The 22055-nt window shown below is 42.4% G+C and overlaps 1 long non-coding RNA gene across 1 annotated transcript; it reads right to left on the reverse strand.

Moving 5' to 3' along the window:
• Position 1: 1 nt before the first annotated feature.
• Positions 2 to 21765, reverse strand: LOC117520761. Its single transcript, XR_004563754.1, has 3 exons — positions 21753 to 21765; positions 20467 to 20471; positions 2 to 506 (listed from the first exon to the last, which is right to left on the reverse strand). It is a non-coding gene; the product is annotated as an uncharacterized LOC117520761 (long non-coding RNA).
• Positions 21766 to 22055: the final 290 nt, after the last annotated feature.

Below are 22055 nucleotides of genomic sequence, written 5' to 3' on the forward strand. Positions count from 1 at the left end.
ACATGAACACACCCAAAAAATGCAGAATCATGTGGTGTAATTTCACTGTTGATGGCCAAAGAGAGTGATGAGGAAGCAGATGTTGAAGAAGACCTTGCACTTGTTGACAAGTTATTAGCAGGCTGAGCTCATCTAAGTTGTTCCAGGTGGAGTGGATAAGCAGCAGCAGATCCTTTGGATAGAGGGCACAGTCGATCTCAGGGAACAATCCAAATGTTTTCACTTTGATGTTGCAGTTGTCTCAGAAAGATTCCTTATAATCCAATTCAGTGCATAAGGCCTTTGGAAATTTATGAAAACGCTGTTTCTGCTGTAAAATTTGGTTTCCAAAAAATATCAAGTTTTCCCTCAAGTAGCTGGTCAGGCCGCCACAGCCCCCGTTTTAAGATCAAGACGATGTTTTCTTTGTGATGGCGTGTTTGTTGTTTTTTGATGGTGCCTTTCTGGGATTTTGCTTGCGCGGCACCCCCCTAAACCGCCGCACCCATGGTTGGAGGACACAGAGACTGGCCAAAGTCAATGGTTTGGATTCATAATCCCCCCAACAGAGTCCTTGGGATCCTATTATGGCTGAAGGGCCAATGGGAAAGCAGGCCAATGTCTGATCAGCAAACCCGCCCTGATGGACACGTAGCCTGGGAGGTCCCAAGAAGACACATATTAGGACAGGTGGAGCTATGGGACTCCTTTCTAGGGGCGGGTCTACAGGGTGGCAAAGGGAAGCAACTGCTTCACTACTGTAGAGCCCCTCTAACCTTTATGTTCTCACATCTGTACTGTACTTGTACATTTAACCACTATTTCCACAAGTTCTTCAAAGTATTGAAATAAAAGAGAAATTGACCAAAGTGAATAATTGTAAATATAATCTTAACCCCCCCGTCAAATACTAAGATAAGGCCCTGAATCAAATGCCCAGCCTGGCAGAGCTGAGTGCCTGAGCAGCCTGAACATCACTTAAGGTAAAGTCAGTTTGCCCAAGTGAAGTTTAAACACACCAATTTAACTTACAGTTAAATTTGTAAAGAATGTAACGTACGCTAAAGCAATGATTCAGCAGGAAGAGCGCATCAATTAATAATCGCTACCTAAAAGTGAATGGCTCGCTCATGATTTGTTGGAGCATTTTGTCCTTTAATTACTTTTGATTTATTTAACACAAAGCTTCATACAAATATTTGAAATTGGCATGTTTCAATCCATAAGTTTTAACAATGGGTCACCGTTTCATGGGTGTTAAGTTACAACTGATCGCGACAGTGGAAAAAGAGCCTTCGTTTTTATTTGATCACCTACTGGACTGTAAAATCCACTAACTTTCATACATCACAACAACTGGGAAAATAACAAATGCAGTGGGATTAAGTAGTCGAAACATAACTGCTTGTGTGCGTGTGATGAATCTTTTCTGATTTTATATTTAGTATACTTATAGTCCCACAGCAGCGTTGTGGCCAAGTGGTTAGTGTGCTTGGTTTTAGTGTGGACGTTTCCTGGTTCAAACCCCCCACCACACCTCTCCATGTAATGAGGAGTTGTGTCAGGAAGGGCATCCGGAGTAAAACTTGTGACAAATCAACATGCACCTTGGATGTGCTGTGGTGACCACAAATAAAACAAGGGAGCAGCCAGTGGGATTTACTATGGTCCCACAGTGTCATACAAGGATTTTAATCAGAGCTTTTCACATTTTGACTGGAGTAGCTTGTGGTATAATTAAAAATGAAAAGAAAATATAAAAGTGGGGATATTGCCAATTTGTTTGTTTGTTTGTTTTTGTAAAAGAGAGTGAAGACTGAACAGGAGGTTGAGATGAAAAATGAAACAAAGAGAGGACATTATGTTGAAGCGACCAGGAGGGTCAGAACAGGAGAAGACCACAGAAAGAGGAAGAGATGAAGAAATAAGTGAAGAGGAAAAAGAGGTGTATGTGAGGGATGAAGATGAGGATTCAGATAAGGAAGCTGATGATGATAGAGAAGACCATGATGGCAGCGGGGCAGAGCGTCCCACTGTAATTCTAGCTGGACCACATGGTATTATTATTATTGTTATTATTATTATTATTATGAATTAATTTATTCAGACAGATACAAACATTGAACATCGGATCTGTCATCAAAACATCACATCACATTCACCTTGTTTTTCTAATACAAAACAATACAGAAAAAAAAAGAATATCAACAAAAAAATGCATGTCTGAATAGAAGAGGGAAGAAGTGAATCACTTTTATAACCCCACCCCTCTTTACAAATCTGTCCTTAAGTGACAAAACATATTTCCGCTTCCTTCAAAAGCTGCTTCAGAGTTTCAGCTGTGAGGACTCAGTCTTTAAATCTCTTCACTGACATACTTGGAAAAAATATTTTCTTTTAATTTTTTTTAAGTGATGAATTGTTTGGCATTGTTATTCCATGTTTTTACTCCACTCACAGAAACACAGAATCTTTTTAATGTTGTACGAAATTTTTGAATTTGAAAACAATACAAACCTCTCAGATTATATTGATTTTCCCATTCTATAAACAGACTGAATATTTACACGTAATTGTTTATTTTTAGCTTTAAACAATATCTGAAGAGTTTGAAACTCTATTAAATCATGCATTTTTAATATTTTTGTTTCAATGAATAATGGATTTGTGTGGTCTCTTTATCCAGCATCACTGATTATTCTTATTGCCCTTTTTTGCAAACTGATTAGTGGTTTTAGAGCAGTTTTGTAATTATTGCCCCAAACCTCAGCACAGTAATTAAAATATGGTAATATTAGTGAACAGTATAAGGTTTTTAGTGATTTTTCTTATCTAACATATATCTTGCTTTATCTAAAACTGCCAGACTTTTGAGATTTTATTTTCTATATGTTTTATATGACTCTTTCCAATTTAGTTTTTCATCAATTATGACTCCAAGAAATGTATTTCTTTTACTCTTTCAATTTTCAACACCTTGTATTTTAAGTTTGACCTCTTCTGTCTCTTTACAATTTCCAAAAAACATGATTTTTGTTTTGTTCAGATTTAATGACAATTTATTTTTCTGTAAACCACTGTCCTAACTTACCAATTCTATCTCAGTGTGACTGATTAACTTTCTTAAGTTGTGATTTGCACTAAACAAATTGTGTCATCAGCAAATAAGAGTGATTTGAAAACATGAGATACATTACACAGGTCATGATATATAAATAAATAACGTAGGGCCCACTACTGCCCCCTGTGGGATAGAACAGAAATCATCCAGCTTCACAAACTGTTTCCTATTTCCTAAGTAGTTCCTTACCCATTGTAATGCCACCCCCCTTATTATTATTATCCCTCCAGATAAATTCCAGTGCAGTAAAATAACATGTCACTCAGTAAAATAATGTTTCCAGTTAATGTCTATTTACTGTTGTATATGTATTGGGTTAGATAGAGAAAGATTTACAAATGTATCCTTTTTATCAGTAATTATGATCAAACTAAAGGTAAAACAAATGCTATGACTGAAAATACTGTAAAACTGCATCCTATAATTCTAGTATTTGCCACTCTCCTTTATCTTTTTTTTTTTTTTAGATATATCAAAATGCAAATGTGATGCAACAGTGTAGCCCCATTTAAAGACGTTCCCCGAAACACTTCATGGAGCAGCAAAAAGAAGTTTCTTGGGCATAGCTGGAATATTCACTGTCAACTGATGCAGCATACTGCTTTGCATGCAGACATTTTGGAATATCAAAAACTAACAGATAATGGGTATTCTCCATATATATATTTAAATATTCCCACATACCATCCTTCCATGCCACCCTGCCAAGACCTCTTGCCACCCCTTTCCCACCCCAGGTAAAAGTTTCTAGTTTTTTCACTGTTCCTTTCAGCACAACCTGTGAGAGTCTATGGAAAAAAATAAGAAATTAAGAAAATTAGGATTTGCACCTGAGAATTTGTCTTAATGATAGAGTACAGTGGATGTAATATTTCTTGTTCTTTTAATGGTCAAAATATCTCATTTACTGACTGAGATGATCTGAATGTAGCCTTATGTAAAGTGAAAGCAATTCAGAGAGATGAGCGCTGTAAGAGATTATGAATATTACTGAGGTAGGTTAGTAAGACTGAATCAGTGGGATTAGACTGTGATGATAACCATTTATGACAGCTTGAGCCAGAGATATAGTTGGATTGTCAATCATGGTAAAACTAGCATTCCAAATTCACATTGTTTTTCATACAATTCCTTCTGCAATCTTTTAAAATGTTTAGTTTGTTTATGGGTATTTTTTTAACTATACACTTGCTTTTATGCCACTGGTACACTGAAAAAAGAGAAAACCAGAAGTTGCGATACCAGTTCTCTTTTTCAGTGCAGCACATCAGTTAGTCTGTCTATCCTTAAATTAGTAAAATGAGATTAAAGAGGTCATATTTTACACATTTTTAGCAAGCTAATATACAATAGATCAGCCATTCCCAAACTTGAGAACACCAGGGTCACTCTTATGTTTTTCTTTAAAATGGTGAGACTGTATGAAGCCAGGGGGAGCTGGTGCCGTTTATCTATCTCCTAGACTTTGTGGGTGTGGCATGGAGCCAAAAGGAGGTCAAATGTAGATTTTTGTGACATTAGTCACAGAAGTCTGACACAAGTTGTCTAGTGTCTATATTTCATATCTAATTTTTCATAGTTTCTGCTTTACATACACAAATTTGCAGGAATTTTAAGATATTTAACCTCAGACTTCAAACATACTGTACGTCATAATAAATTAAGATGAAAAATTGACTTTGTGCAGTATGACACCTTTAACAGTTTTTGTAATTAAATTTTATACAGATACACAAGTTCCTGAGAGGAGATCACTTTCTATTTACTGCAAGAAAAGAAACATCATTTTAACAGGTGTAAAATAGTATAAAAGGTTCTACCACAAGACTCAGGTGAAACGAGACTGAACATTTATTCATAGACGCAAGTTTGACAGAAAGGCCTTCTTTAGTTTGAGGCTGCTCCCCTCTCCTGGACAATGGGGTGCCGGAACGAATCCTTCCATCGAAGAAAGACAGAGGCAAAACCAACCACCAGCGCTGGACAGTGGCCACCTGGTGGTGGTGGGGTGGAGGAGGGCACACACAGGACAGCGAACAGGACACCACAGAGCGATGAGCAGGATGCAGACACAAGGCCACAGAAAGATGGGGACCAACAGGAGGTGATGGAGAGCGAGACGCACCAAGGACCCATAGGAGGTGGCGTGAAGGAAGTGGCTAAGACTCAGACGTGTCAGTGAATGAAAACAGGTAAGTCAGCATTGACGATGATGTAACAGATTCCTGTTGTTATGGTTAAATGCAAACTTACTAGCAGCTGCTATTCATTAGTAATACAGATGTTATCAATTAGTGAATGTGAGGGAAGCTGAAGCTGAGTCTTGCTGGAAGAACGTACGTTACGCTGCATTTTAAGTTTTCACTTCACACCTTGGGATGGGCATACAAATCATATCTCACAGATAGTGTTGGGAAGGTGTCGTAACACGGACCCACAACAGGGGGCGCTAATGAACGGACAATGGATAAGGGAAGGAGTAACAATTAATGTTGCACAAGAACACAACGTAATATAAACAAGGGTACTGCCAATCATACACAAGAGGACTGCGGGCAGGCTCGAAGATAGGAGACCTCGGATGAACGAAGAGCCGGGACCCACACCGCTTCTACCACCAACGGCCTGAAGAACACCGAAGCCGCCAAGCCCTGAGTCCCCAGGTGGTCTCTGTCCTCCGTTGTCGGCCCTGGTACTGCTGGCAGACAGAAACAGAAGGGGGTGAGTGTGAATCCTCACACCCAGAACCTTGATTAATGATTCTTCTTGGAGGGAGAACCTCCACCTCCAATCATACACACGTGCAGCTCCGGTTTACCACTTATTGGTTTTGGGATGTGAGGCGAAGTCGTCGCAGTCACACCAAAACACCAAAATTCCAGATAAGGAATATCACCAGGAAAAACAGCTGCAAAACAGATCAGATTATTATTCGCAATAATTACAGCAAGAGGTTTACCTTGAATCGTAGGAGATTTCTCGGCGAGGAGGTGGAGTCGCCGCCCGGCCTTTATGGTGATGATGATGAATGAGATGAATGAGTGACAGCTGGTGTTGAGGATGATTGACGGTTGTCACTCCCAGTGGTTCTGGCGCCCTCTTGTGCATGAAGCCCGCACTCCAAGCAGGGCGCCATCCGGTGGTGGTGAGCCAGCAGTACCTCCTCTTCAGCGGCCCACACAACAGATAGATTTGGTTGATTCCATTTTACTCAAGGTCGCAATCTGGCTGTTTGTTTTGTCTATCCAGGACTGGACTGGGACAAAAATTCCCCCTGGACCTTTGGTCCAGACTGGCCCACCACTACAATCCACATGCAGATACTGTGCCAACTTGCCCCCCGTTGAAGTACATAGAAACACACAAGCCCTTAATAACACTACGAGGTCTGTGAGAAAAGTATCCGACCTTATTATTTTTTTTAAAAACCATATGGATTTGAATCACGTGTGATTACATCAGCCAAGCTTGAACCCTCGTGGGCATGTGAGAGTTTTTTTCATGCCTGTCAGTGACGTCATTCGACTGTGAGCACGTCTTGTGGGAGGAGTGGTCCAGCCCCCTCGTTGGAATTCCTTTGTCTGAGAAGTTGCTGAGAGACTGGCGCTGTGCTTGATCAAAATTTTTTCAAAAACTGTGAGGCACATCCGAGTGGACGTCATTCGAGAAATTCAGCTGGTTTTCGGTGAAAATGATTCTGATGGTTGCATCAGAATTTTGGCTCTCTGTTGGGACTGTTTACACAGAGACTGCTACCTGCTGCTTTGGACTTTGAACTAACAGTCTTTTTTAAGACTTTTTTACTTTTTTACTTTTTTTTACTTTTTCACCGTGCTCCAACGCCTAAGGAAGACCTCTAACGGTCGAAACATCGCGACGGAGCACTTTTATCAGCTAACTTTCATCAGCGTTGGCAAGCTAACTAGCTTGCTAACGCTTTCGTTTTTGTTTTTTTTAGCACTGTTGTCGTGCGTTACCTGTGCTGCTCCACAGCGTGTTTAGTCGATTTTTATTTTATTTTAGCACCGTTGTCGTGCGTTCGCTGTTGTCGTGCGTTACTTGTGCTGCTTCATGGCCTGTCTGGTGCCTTAATTAAGGCACTCCTTCTGCTGAATCACCTCTAAATTATTTACACATTATTCACTTTGTGTGTTTTTAGGAATCCGCTAGGTTGCGTAGCTACTAGCTCTTAGCCGATTTAGCATGGCGGCTTCTCCTGTCTCTCCCGTACTTTTCTGCTCTGGGTGTGAAATGTTAGTTATTCCTCGGCCTCCTTTAGCAGTAACGGTACTTGTAATAAGTGCAGCTTATTCGTAGCTTTGGAGGCCAGGCTGGGCGAATTGGAGACTCGGCTCCGCACCGTGGAAAATTCTACAGCTAGCCAGGCCCCTGTAGTCGGTGCGGACCAAGGTAGCTTAGCCGCCGTTAGTTCCCCCCTGGCAGATCCCGGGCAGTCGGGAAAGCAGGCTGACTGGGTGACTGTGAGGAGGAAGCGTAGCCCTAAACAGAAGCCCCGTGTACACCGCCAACCCGTTCACATCTCTAACCGTTTTTTCCCCACTCGACGATACACTCGCCGAGGATCAAACTCTGGTTATTGGCGACTCTGTTTGAGAAATGTGAAGTTAGCGACACCAGCAACCATTGTCAATTGTCTTCCGGGGGCCAGAGCAGGCGACATCGAAGGACATTTGAAATTGCTGGCTAAGGCTAAGCGTAAATTTGGTAAGATTGTAATTCACGTCGGCAGTAATGACACTCGGTTACGCCAATCGGAGGTCACTAAAATTAACATTAAATCAGTGTGTAACTTTGCAAAAACAATGTCGGACTCTGTTGTTTTCTCTGGGCCCCTCCCCAATCAGACCGGGAGTGACATGTTTAGCCGCATGTTCTCCTTGAATTGCTGGCTGTCTGAGTGGTGTCCAAAAAATGAGGTGGGCTTCATAGATAATTGGCAAAGCTTCTGGGGAAAACCTGGTCTTGTTAGGAGAGACGGCATCCATCCCACTTTGGATGGAGCAGCTCTCATTTCTAGAAATCTGGCCAATTTTCTTGGATCCTCCAAACTGTGACTGTCCAGCGTTGGGACCAGGAGGCAGAGCTGTGGTCTTATACACCTCTCTGCTGCTTCTCTCCCCCTGCCATCCCCTCATTACCCCATCCCCGTAGAGACGGTGCCTGCTCCCAGACCACCAATAACCAGCAAAAATCTATTTAAGCATAAAAATTAAAAAAGAAAAAATAATATAGCACCTTCAACTGCACCACAGACTAAAACAGTTAAATGTGGTCTATTAAACATTAGGTCTCTCTCTTCTAAGTCCCTGTTGGTAAATGATATAATAATTGATCAACGTATTGATTTATTCTGCCTAACAGAAACCTGGTTACAGCAGGATGAATATGTTAGTTTAAATGAGTCAACACCCCCGAGTCACACTAACTGTCAGAATGCTCGTAGCACGGGCCGGGGCGGAGGATTAGCAGCAATCTTCCATTCCAGCTTATTAATTAATCAAAAACCTAGACAGAGCTTTAATTCATTTGAAAGCTTGTCTCTTAGTCTTGTCCATCCAAATTGGAAGTCCCAAAAACCAGTTTTATTTGTTATTATCTATCGTCCACCTGGTCGTTACTGTGAGTTTCTCTGTGAATTTTCAGACCTTTTGTCTGACTTAGTGCTTAGCTCAGATAAGATAATTATAGTGGGCGATTTTAACATCCACACAGATGCTGAGAATGACAGCCTCAACACTGCATTTAATCTATTATTAGACTCTATTGGCTTTGCTCAAAAAGTAAATGAGTCCACCCACCACTTTAATCATATCTTAGATCTTGTTCTGACTTATGGTATGGAAATAGAAGACTTAACAGTATTCCCTGAAAACTCCCTTCTGTCTGATCATTTTTTAATAACATTTACATTTACCCTGATGGACTACCCTGCAGTGGGGAATAAGTTTCATTACACTAGAAGTCTTTCAGAAAGCGCTGTAACTAGGTTTAAGGATATGATTCCTTCTTTATGTTCTCTAGTGCCATATACCAACACAGAGCAGAGTAGCTACCTAAACTCTGTAAGGGAGTTAGAGTATCTCGTCAATAGTTTTACATCCTCATTGAAGACAACTTTGGATGCTGTAGCTCCTCTGAAAAAAAGAGAGCTTTAAATCAGAAGTGTCTGACTCCGTGGTATAACTCACAAACTCGTAGCTTAAAGCAGATAACCCGTAAATTGGAGAGGAAATGGCGTCTCACTAATTTAGAAGATCTTCACTTAGCCTGGAAAAAGAGTTTGTTGCTCTATAAAAAAGCCCTCCGTAAAGCTAGGACATCTTTCTACTCATCACTAATTGAAGAAAATAAGAACAACCCCAGGTTTCTTTTCAGCACTGTAGCCAGGCTGACAGAGTATTCCATTAACTTTAACTAGTAATGACTTCATGACTTTCTTTGCTAACAAAATTTTGACTATTAGAGAAAAAATTACTCATAACCATCCCAAAGATGTATCGTTATCTTTGGCTGCTTTCAGACTGCTTTTAGACTCTTTCTCTCCGATTGTTCTGTCTGAGTTATTTTCATGGTTTTCATCCAAACCATCAACATGTTTATTAGACCCCATTCCTGCCAGGCTGCTCAAGGAAGTCCTACCATTATTTAATGCTTCAATCTTAAATATGATCAATCTATCTTTGTTAGTTGGCTATGTACCACAGGCTTTTAAGGTGGCAGTAATTAAACCATTACTTAAAAAGCCATCACTTGACCCAGCTATCTTAGCTAATTATAGGCCAATCTCCAACCTTCCTTTTCTCTCAAAGATTCTTGAGAGGGTAGTTGTAAAACAGCTAACTGATCACCTGCAGAGGAATGGTCTATTTGAAGAGTTTCAGTCAGGTTTTAGAATTCATCATAGTACAGAAACAGCATTAGTGAAGGTTGCAAATGATCTTCTTATGGCTTCGGACAGTGGACTTATCTCTGTGCTTGTTCTGTTGGACCTCAGTGCTGCTTTTGATACTGTTGACTATAAAATTTTATTACAGAGATTAGAGCATGTCATAGGTATTAAAGGCACTGCGCTGCGGTGGTTTGAATCATATTTGTTGTGTGGGCCGCTGAAGAGGAGGTACTGCTGGCCCACCACCACCAGAGGGCGCCCTGCTTGGAGTGCGGGCTCCAAGCACGAGAGGGCGCCAGACCCAGAGGAAGTGACAGCTGTCACTCATCACACCAGCTGTCACTCATCTACACCAGTACTTAAGCCGGACTGCAACTCCACCTCCCCGCCGAGAAATCGACTACCGAGAGGTAACTTCTCTGCTGACTCATATTGTTGAGTGAATTCTGAACTTCTGTTGCAGCCGGTATCCTGTGGTGTTCGCCCTTATCTGGGGAATTGGCGTGTGACGACGACGACTGCGCTACAGATAAGTGGTTACACAAGGAGCTGCACGAGTGTGTGATCGGAGGTGGAGGTCCTCCTCCTGACTGTGTACAGACTGTAGACCACTGAGTGTAAGGACTTACACTCATTCATCTTGTCTCTGCTTTTTGCCAGCAGTACCAGGTTCGACAGCCGAAGACAGAGGTCACCTGGGGACTCGGGACTTGGCGGCTCTGGTGTTCTTCAGGCTGTTGGTGGTGGAGGCCGTGTGGGACGCGGCCTCTCTCTCGTCGGGGTCTTCTATCTTCGAGCCTGCCCACACGTCACCTGGTGTTAATTGACTTTGCAATTTCTGTATATTTAGTTGTGTATTGTCACAACATTAAATTGTTACCTTTTGGCTTACTCATTGTCCGTTCATTTGCGCCCCCTGTTGTGGGTCCGTGCTACGACACCTTCCCAACAATATTTGTCTAATAGATTACAATTTGTTCATGTAAATGGGGAATCTTCTTCACAGACTAAAGTTAATTATGGAGTTCCACAAGGTTCTGTGCTAGGACCAATTTTATTCACTTTATACATGCTTCCCTTAGGCAGTATTATTAGACGGTATTGCTTAAATTTTCATTGTTACGCAGATGATACCCAGCTTTATCTACCCATGAAGCTAGAGGATACACACCAATTAGCTAAACTGCAGGATTGTCTTACAGACATAAAGACATGGATGACCTCTAATTTCCTGCTTTTAAACTCAGATAAAACTGAAGTTATTGTACTTGGCCCCACAAATCTTAGAAGCACGGTGTCTAACCAGATCTTTACTCTGGATGGCATTTCCCTGACCTCTAGTAATACTGTGAGAAATCTTGGAGTCATTTTTGATCAGGATATGTCATTCAAAGCGCATATTAAACAAATATGTAGGACTGCCTTTTTGCATTTACGCAATATCTCTAAAATCAGAAAGGTCTTGTCTCAGAGTGATGCTGAAAAACTAATTCATGCATTTATTTCCTCTAGGCTGGACTATTACTAGAGCATATCTCACCCGTGTTGGCCTCTCTTCATTGGCTTCCTGTTAATTCTAGAATAGAATTTAAAATTCTTCTTCTTACTTATAAGGTTTTGAATAATCAGGTCCCATCTTATCTTAGGGACCTCGTAGTACCATATTACCCCATTAGAGCGCTTCGCTCTCAGACTGCAGGCTTAGTTGTAGTTCCTAGGGTTTGTAAGAGTAGAATGGGAGGCAGAGCCTTCAGCTTTCAGGCTCCTCTCCTGTGGAACCAGCTCCCAATTCAGATCAGGGAGACAGATACCCTCTCTACTTTTAAGATTAGGCTTAAAACTTTCCTTTTCGCTAAGGCTTATAGTTAGGGCTGGATCAGGTGACCCTGGACCATCCCTTGGTTATGCTGCTTTAGACGTAGACTGTGGGGGAGTTCCCATGATGCACTGTTTCTTTCTCTTTTTGCTCCGTATGCATCACTCTGCATTTAATCATTAGTGATCGATCTCTGCCCCCCTCCACAGCATGTCTTTTTCCTGGTTCTTTCCCTCAGCCCCAACCAGTCTCAGCAGAAGACTGCCCCTCCCTGAGCCTGGTTCTGCTGGAGGTTTCTTCCTGTTAAAAGGGAGTTTTTCCTTCCCACTGTAGCCAAGTGCTTGCTCATAGGGGGTCGTTTTGACCGTTGGGGTTTTCATAATTATTGTATGGCCTTGCCTTACAATATAGAGCCCCTTGGGGCAACTGTTTGTTGTGATTTGGCGCTATATAAAAAAAAGTTGATTGATTGATTGATTGATTGAAAATGTTAACGGCTGATGAGAGATTCTGGATTGTTTCTATCGCTGTAAGGACTTCCCACGGAGCGGGACATCGCGCAGCGCTCCGAGGCGACGCCGTCATCCTGTTTCAAGCTGAAAACCTCCATATTTAAGCTTCTGTTGACTCAGGACGTCGTGAGAAAACAGAGAACTTTCAGAAGAGGGCGGAATCAGCAGTTTATCCGGACATTCCACTGTTTAAAGGAGATTTTTTTAATGAAAGACGTGCGGATGGATTGCAGCGTCGGCTTGCAGCCGGCGCGGCACACCCGCCACAGGAAAAACACCTCCATTGGAAGCCTTAAGGACAAGTTGGAACATGCCCTGCTGTTAAACAATTTCTCAGATACTGACTCAACTGAAAGCCACCAAAAGCCGCCTGGATTTTACAAATGGTTATCAACACGGAGGTGTTTTTCCTGTGGCGGGCGCGCTGCGCCGGCTGCGAGCCGACGCGCCAATCCGTCCGCACATCTTTCATTAAAAAATCTCCTTTAACAGTGGAATGTCCGGATAAACTGCTGATTCCGACCTCTTCTGAAAGTTCTCTGTTCTCTCACGACGTCCTGGGTCAACAGAGACTTAAATTTGGAGGTTTTCAGCTTGAAATAGGATGACAACTTCACCTCGGAGCATTGCGCGACGTCCCGCTCCGTGGGAAGTCCTTACAGCAATAGAAACAATCCAAAATCTCTCATCAGCCATTAAAATTTACACCGAAAACCAGCTGAATTTCTCGAATGATGTCCACATGGATGTGCCTCACAGTTGTGGAAAAAAATTTGATCAAGCACAGCACCAGTCTCTCAGCAACTTCTCAGACAATGAAAATCCGACGAGGGGGCTGGACCACTCCTTCCACAAGGCGTGCTCACAGGCGAATGACGTCACCGACAGGCATGAAAAAACTCACGCATGCGCACGAGGGTTCAAGCTTGGCTGATGTAATCACACGTGATTCAAATCCATATAATTTAAAAAAAAAATAAAACTGTCGGTTTCTTTTCTAATAGACCTCGTACTATACTGAGCAATATCGCTTTATATTATACGAGGTCTGTCTGAAAAATAACGGACCTTTTAATTTTTTCAAAAACTATATGGATTTGAATCATGTGTGATTGCATCAGCCAAGCTTGAACCTTCGTGCACGTGTGAGTTTTTTCACGCCTGTTGGTTGTGTCATTCGCCTGTGAGCAGGCTTTGAGTGAGCACTGGTCCAGCCCTCTCGTCGGATTTTCATTGTCAGGGAAATGGCCGAGCGACTGCCGCTTTGCTACATGAAAGTTTTTTCAGAAACTTTGTGAGACAGCCAGGTGGAAACCATTCAGAAAATTCAGATGGCTTTGGGTGAAGATTCTATCGGCGTCACACAGATTAAGGAGGATTACAACAGATTAAAGATGGCCCACAGCAGCAGAGAGCGTGCCGCGCTTCGAGCGGCCATCGACAGTCTAAAACGACCAGATCATTTCCAAATTGAAGGCTGTGTTGATCCAGGATGTCGTGTGACTACCAGAGAAATCGCAGAAAATGTGGACATCAGCACTTTTGCGGCACATTCCACTGTTACAGGAGATTTTGTAATCAAAGACGTGTGGAGGAACTCGCGTGTCGGAACGGAGCCGCTCATGGCGCGCAACAAAAAACACCTCCGTGTTGGAAGTCTCACATGACATGTTGTGGCATGCCCAGCTGTTACACAATTTCTCGGATACTGTCATGCCCCGCCCAGTTCCAGGCTTCAGCCCTTATTTTTCCTCTTTATTTGGTTCTGTTCCTTTTGCCCCAGCCTTGTTTTATTAATTGCCTTCTTCATCATGTGTTTATTCTATGTTCTATTTTTGCTTTGGCACATTCTTCTGTTACTTTTATATTTCAGCCATGTTCCAGTTCCATTCTAGTTTTGTTCTATCAGTCTGTTTTCATGGTTTATCATTTAGTTATTGTTTGCCTATTTTTGCTGCTCTCATGTCTGTAATATGTAGTTCTGTGATGCCAGGTTTTGTTATCACTTAGTTTCTGTTTTTGTTATAGTTTTGTTTGTCTGTTCCCCTTAGTTTTGTTATAGTGTTATTTCCCATTATTCTGTTTATCATCTTCTGGTTTGCTTTTAAGTCCTGTTCGAGTTTAGATTTCTGTTCATGTTTTTCTTTGTATGATCTCTAGGTGTCTTCTCTGTAATCTCGTCACCGCTCACTTGCACCTGCCTGTCATTCTTTGTCTGCACTTCTCTCAGGTCTCTAAGTTGTCATGTCCAGTTTCATTGTTATCAGTCTCTTTCTGATCACTGCACTCATGTCCTCCACCTGCACTTTGTCATCACTGTTGGCCACGCCCCATTCATCTGTCATTTACTTGCCCATTTGTCAACGCCTTTCTGCATCTTTTGCCTCTTAGTTGTCACCTGACCACGCCCTCTTCCAGGCCCTTCCTCCTCCACATGCACCTCATTATCTTAACACCTGCTCTTATTTAAACTGCTTCAGTTCACTTCCTCTCTGCTCGTTTCTTGAGTTCACTCACTTACCAGCACTTTGTCTCGTCCTGTTTTGCCAAACCGTGTTTTTGACTCAGCTCTGTGTACCGGATCCTGCCTTTTGCCTCAGCCCTGACAACTCTGTTCGCTCGTGTACTGACCCTGCTTGTTTTTGACTACGTCCTCTGTCTTGTCCCTGCCCGGTACTTTTGCTCCGCGGACTGCCTTCCTGTTACTGAACCCAGGCCTGCATTAAACAATCCTTTACGCATACGTCCTGTTGTGAGCCTGCATTTGTGTTTAGCCTCTGTCTGTCTCATCTCCGCTCAGTCCTGTCAGATACTCACTCGACTGAAAAGCCACCGAAAGCCGTCTGAATCTTCCGAATGGTTTCCAACACGGAGGTGTTTTTTGTTGCGCGCCATGAGCGGCTCCGTCCCGACACGCGAATTCCTTTGCCCATCTTTCATTGCAAAATCTCCTGTAACAGTGGAATGTGCCGCAAAAGTGCTGATGTCCACATTTTCTGTGATTTCTCTGGTAGTCAGACGACGTCCCGATCAACACAGCCTTCACTTTAGAAATGATCTGGTCATTTCAGCCTGTTGATGGCCGCTCGAAGCGCGGCGCGCTCTCTGCCATTGTGGGCCATCTTTAATCCGGTTGTAATCCTCCTTAATCTGTGTGATGCCGATAGAATCTTCACCGAAAGCCATCTGAATTTTCCGAATGGTTTCCACCTGGCTGTCTCACACAGTTTCTGAAAACATTTTCATGGAGCAAAGCGGCAGTCGCTCAGCCATTTCCCTGACAATGACAATCTGATGAGGGGGCTGGACCAGTGCTCACTCAAAGCCTGCCCACAGGCGAATGATGCAACCGACAGGCGTGAAAAAACTCACGCATGCGCACGAAGGTTCAAGCTTGGCTGATGCAATCACACGTGATTCAAATCCATATAGTTTTTGAAAAATTAAAAAGGTCCTTTACTTTTCGGACAGACCTCGTATGGTTATGACAGTACGCACGCTCTGATTGGCTGATTTCCAGTCTGATGTTTTCCCATATCAGACTGTTACCATGACAATCGATCTGAATCGCGTATCAGATTTGGGAGTTTGTGTACAATTTTCACAGCATGAAAAAAATAAAATAAAATAAAACAAACAAAAAAAAGCAAACAAAGAAATTATGAGCAACGAAGAGGACCATTCTCCGAGTGAATTTTATTACACTGGGGAGTTTGAGGAAGAATTAACAGCAAACGAGCTCGAAGTGGACATGCAAAATGAAGACCAACAAAATGAAAACACAGCTCCAAACAGCCGTACAATATATTAACCTTGCTTTGATGGGAATATCAGACAATGTGACTTTGTTTTGTTTTGTTTTTTTATTATTATTCTGTCTCTCAGTTGAAGTGTACGTATGATAAAAATTACAGACCTCTCCATTGGGAAAACTTGCAAAATCAACAATGAATTAAATACTTATTTGCCTCATTGTATGTGTGGCATTCTTGACGAAAGTATAAAATAGTGGTTAAGTGGTTATTAAAAACAACTAATCAACCCCATCCCCTTTTCAAATTTCGGCTACGGGCCTGGTTGTTGTTGTTCTGGTCCTTCAAGATGCCCCAAATTGACCTCAGATTTTCAAAAGCTCCACACGTTAGAGGACCCGTCTAACTTTATATATATATATTAGATAACGTTTAACAAATGTTCTTATAACATCTTGGGAACTTTATTTTGTTAGCTGGGTACTCCGTAAGAATGGGAGCTCTTTCCGAACTTTATGTACACATACCCCCAACATTTTGTTGCAGAATCAGCTCTTCTTGGTGTCACAACTGTCCATTATAAAGTACTTGCAATTGCCCATATACTGTGTGGTAACAAAAATCAAGCTTACTCTTGAAAGTGTAAGAGCACATTTTTAGGTACATTAACAGGTGAGGTCTGACATTGCCCAGGTGAGATCAAATTTACCAAAGACCAATCATTGGGGTCAACAGTCATTGGGGCAATAAGTTTTTCTCTCTGATTTACACCAAACATGGCACACACAGAGGTGAGTTTCAGAATTGCCCAGCAAGGACAATTTGCAAAATATCAATCATTGGGGCTAAGGTCATGTCTGCCTGCTTGTTTGTTAGCCTACTCCTGTTTTGCTGAATTCTACCAAAGTTGGCATGCAGTGAAGGGTGACCTTAAGACTGCCCTTAAAGAATTATTTTTGACAAAGGTCAAGCTATAAGAATTTGCTTTTCAACCCAATTTAGACTAAATATGGCACACACCTACCTGTAGGTGATGTCCACAACTCTCCTGGCAAGGTCAACCAGACGTCAATCATTTTGGTGAAGATCAAGGTCATTGTGGTAAAAATGGCAGACTATCACTTACTTCCTTAATGCCCATGGGTACTACCAAGTTCTGTAAATTAACAATCAACTCACCACCCTAAAGAATTCATCATCCCAACTGAACAAACCTGACTCAATCAATCACAATAATTACACGTAGTGCATTATATTTAATCTGTCTGCCTATGCGTGCTTCTGTAGATAAGATGACATATCAGAGGAACTGTTGCTGAAACAGTTTTAGGGCCCCTTTACACATAACATGAAAGATACAGAAACATGAAGAAAATCCACAAACCAAGCACAAAATGAGGAACCACGAAACATTCCACCTGCTGTCATGAGTGACGCACGATCGGACAGGCATGCACGGCACACTGGCGACAGTTTCATGCATGCTCATGCGCGTGCACGAACACAGTGTCAGCAGCTGGAAAATGTTGCATCACACCGCACCTCTACTGTGGAGAAAAATAAAAACCACACACACCATTAAAAAAAACACATTTTATTGAATCCCTCTTATCAAGCAGACAATACAAGTATGAACTGTCTGTTCCTCTGTACATGACCCATGATCACAGATGTATAGTCATGAAATGACATGAATGAAGCAGTGTGCTCTCATTATGTCTTATTACGTCCAGCCGGGTATATAAATAAATACAATCACCGGACACTGATCGATAAGATATTGTATATGTGACTTTTTATTTGTTATTGTATCCCAGTTTTCTGTTGGCTTGTTGTGCAGCCTATCACACAGCTTCCTGTCATGTGACCTCTCTAATTTGACACACGTGAAAATAATAGTGTGGGTGTGCCACTTCCCAGGTGGACAACACAAAGAGAAAAGTGTATGCTGTGTTTCATGTCTTTTTTGTTAAACGCTGCGCCATAACCATCCTCTGCTAACAGTATAATAGTACAATACAGAACCCTGCAGTTAAATAACCCTGGTCAAATAAAAAATAAATGCCACTCACGGGATTTGAACCTGCAATTTACAAAAGCTCTAACAGACAGAAACTTTACCACTGCTGTACAAATAGTCTTAAAACAGGAGCATGAAATGCTTAAAATCAAAAAGGAGATAAACGTACGCATTTTTTCAAAAAAGAAATTAGACAATACAGCAGTTGCTGTTGGCAGACACGCCCCATTGTCCGTTCAGTGCCCAGACCAACTTGTCACTCTGTTTCTGTGTTATGTGGTCATTCATTTTAGTTATTTGTTATGTAATTGCGTATGTAGGTGTTGTTGTAATTATTTATATACCTGTCCTGGCGGTGGTCTCTGTGTTTGTAATGTGACACATCATGGGCACTGACTCGTCATTTCCAGCTGTCAGTGTGCTGGGGAGAGGGAGCGTGAAACACACATACGCCACATGTTTCGGGGGAAGGGGAGTGGGGCGACACACGCACGATACACGTCCTCTTTATTTCTGAGAGCATGCCACATGTGTGTTGCTTTTTGCAAAGCCATACTTGTGGGGGCACTTAGACAAATTTCACATCCAGCTCGAAAGTGATTGTCTGCTCACTGTTTTCGTGCTAACAGCATGAATGCCCAACATTTTCTAAGTGCCCAGCAAGCGGTGTTAGATGTTCATGTGTGTCACCTGGAATTTGGCCGACACCTGCTGTGAGAGGGATTGAATGGGCTCTCACAGGGCACTCTGTCTTTCGGTCGCTGGTGTGTGCGAATTGTAGCGACAACTGTACGAGGCATTGGAGGCAGCTCAGATATTTCATGACTGGCATGCAATTCCTCCTTCATGCGCTAGTCGGCTTCAGTCGTGTTATGTGTGAAGGAGCCCTTAATTTTGTTATCTAATTATTTGCAAGTTCCAAATTCCTGAAAGCTGCAACAGAACATTTCAGAAACTCAACTGTTACCATGGTGATAGCCAAAAACAACAAACTTCATGCATTACTTATATCTTAACCAGATTTTGGGCTCTATCTTACACCGAGCACAGTGTAATGCAGGTGTCAGTGCTACTTTATAATTGATGCAGTTGTCATTTTCATCTCAGCGCTCACATTGTTTAACAGAAACTCCACTTGTGCTCATCTGTGCTCTCATGGGTTTCTTCTTCTTCTTTCAGTTGCTCTTAGGGGTCACCACAGCAAATCAATCGTTTCCATCTCACCCTGTCCTCTGCATCTACTTCTGTCACACCAACCACCTGCATGTTCTCCCTCACCACATCCATAAACCTCCTGTTTGACCTCCCTCTTGTCCTCCTGCTTGGTGGCTCCATCCTCAGCATCCTTCTCCCTATGTACCCTTGGTCCCTCCTCTGCAAATGTTCAAACCATCTCAATCTCGCCTCTCTGACTTTGTCTCCTAACCATCCCACCTGAGCTGTCCCTCTGAGATGTTCATTCCTAATCCTGTCCATCCTCATCACCAAGGGTGGATTGGCCACTGGGAGCACCGGTATTTTCCAGGTGGGCCAATCAGCAGATTGGGTTCCTTTTTTTTTTTTTTCCAGCTCCTTGCCATGGTAACCCTCCCAGCCCAGGGAGAGAGACATACACCGGGGCACAAAGCTCAACTGCAACTTGTAGACACATCGTAGGCCCAGTGGCTTGTCTGTCAAAAGAATACCTGACCCAGTTGTGGCCCTCTGATAGGCTACAGATGCCCAGGAGTCCCACCCACACATGTTCTAGACCCCTCTTTTACAATCACTTTTAATGGTGAGCAATCATGATGAGAGAGAGAGAGAGAGAGAGAGAGAGAGAGAGAGAGAGAGAGAGAGAGAGAGAGAGAGAACATGAAAAACGAGTCACAAAATGTAGAAAAAAATGCAAAGGCGGTGCAGAAAAACTGAGGGAAAAGAAAAAAAAAAAGCTGTCATGACTGATGGTGCTAAGAGCAGAAAAGATTTCAGAGATGTTTGCTGCAGGGCTGGCCTGGCCTAGCAGGGGCACCTGTGTGTCCCTCTCAGCACCAGCAGGTGGTGTCGGATTCGGACAGTAAAAGTGACAGTAAAGGTGCCATAAAGGTGCCACAGGAGCAGGAGAAGATTGCCGCTGGTGGCGATAATAGCTGGTGTGTGCCAGCATGGTGTGAATAAACACTTTCAGCCTTTAGCCTGTTATATAAATGACCCCCCCCCCCCTTTTCTGGGTGCACCTGTGGGTCTAAGAGATTTACGTCGCCACACAAATTGTAGTGGTGGGCCAGTCTGGACCAAAAAGGCCAGCCCTGCTCATCACTCCCAAAAAGAATCAATCAATCAATCAATTTTTTTTATATATATAGGGGGAACTAACGGCGGCTAAGCTACCTTGGTCCGCACCGACTACAGGGGCCTGGCTAGCTGTAGAATTTTCCACGGTGCAGAGCCGAGTCTCCAATTCGCCCAGCCTGGCCTCCAAAGCTACGAATAAGCTACACTTATTACAAGTACCGTTACTGCTAAAGGAGGCCGAGGAATAACTAAACATTTCACACCCAGAGCAGAAAAGTGCGGGAGAGACAGGAGAAGCCGCCATGCTAAATTGGCTAAGAGCTAGTAGCTACGCTAAGCTAGCGGATTCCTAAAAACACGCAAAGTGAATAATGTGTAAATAATTTAGAGGTGATTCAGCAGAAGGAGTGCTTTAGTTAAGGCACGTAAAGATTACACTGGGAAACAAATCGTAATCTAGATAACTAGATCAATCTAACTGCGCAGATTAAACAGCTAACAGATACAGAAAAACACTGCTGTGCTCCGGAACAGGAAGTGATATGCTCTGAAAATTTGAAATGTATTTCAGTTAAAATGGGGAGTAGGGGAGGTGATATGGTAAAAATAAATTCAGTAAAGTGTAGTAATTTTATTGCCTTTACCCGTTGACAAAGGAGGGAGTAGACTATATTATCACCCCTGATCTGTTTTCAGACGCTATATCTTCCAGAGTGTAAAGACTTTAAGAAGATAGATTGCAGAAAAATACAAGATACCACCAAAAGTTTAAAAGAAGAGTGGAAAAAGAGCATCCCATCGGTAGGGTTTGCAATCACGTGAAGGAGGTCATGGCCTGGAGGGGCCCATCAGAGAACAGAGGCAAGGCAGAAGATGGATCAGCCTGTAACAGCAACAGAGAGCGGCAGCAGGTGTTTAATCGGTCAATCAACTCTCATAACACAATGCACGAAGGACATAACACACCAGGGACCACAACGTCACCTGACAAGCCAGCGAAGCGGTAGAGATTAATGTTCCGGTCCACACCAGACAAACACTGTGGGCCGCCCCGGTGGAAAAAGGAGACACGTCGAGGAGGTGTGAATTAAAAACTACAGTCAGACATGAAACAGCAGCAGATTCCCATTTTCCAGCACACAACAATCAGCAGTGAGGTGAATGAGGAATAACATCGGCTTTGACCGCAGTTGATGACTAAATTGTGGACCAGCTGCTTCTTATTAATCACCCCATTAATTAATCTGAATGAAAGCTTGAAATCAGAGTTTTCCAGTTTTTTTCTGTGTGTGTTATTAGCAAATTAACCATTTTATGCGCATGCGACTTGTATTGCCAAATACAAATTAAAAAATGCCCCCCCACCACCACCAAAAAACAAAATTTTGCACCAAACAGCCATTTTTTTTATTTTATTATTATTTTAAATATTTTAGAAGTCCCACTGAAATTGCAATTGAAACTGACATCAAAAGACTGCAGGCTACAATATAACTCTTATACAAAACATCCATGAATTGCAAATTTGAATAAATCTGCCTTCACATGTGAAATGTCTGTCAATAGACTCTATATTAGTCTGTCTTTTAGGGAGGAATGATTAGCAATTTTATTAAGGTGCATATTTGTCTCAAAATTCAGCTAAATATTTAGCTTGATGTTTGTAAAACC

The sequence above is a fragment of the Thalassophryne amazonica genome, chromosome 11, assembly GCF_902500255.1.
Source record: "Thalassophryne amazonica chromosome 11, fThaAma1.1, whole genome shotgun sequence".
NCBI classification, from domain to species: Eukaryota; Metazoa; Chordata; class Actinopteri; order Batrachoidiformes; family Batrachoididae; genus Thalassophryne; species Thalassophryne amazonica.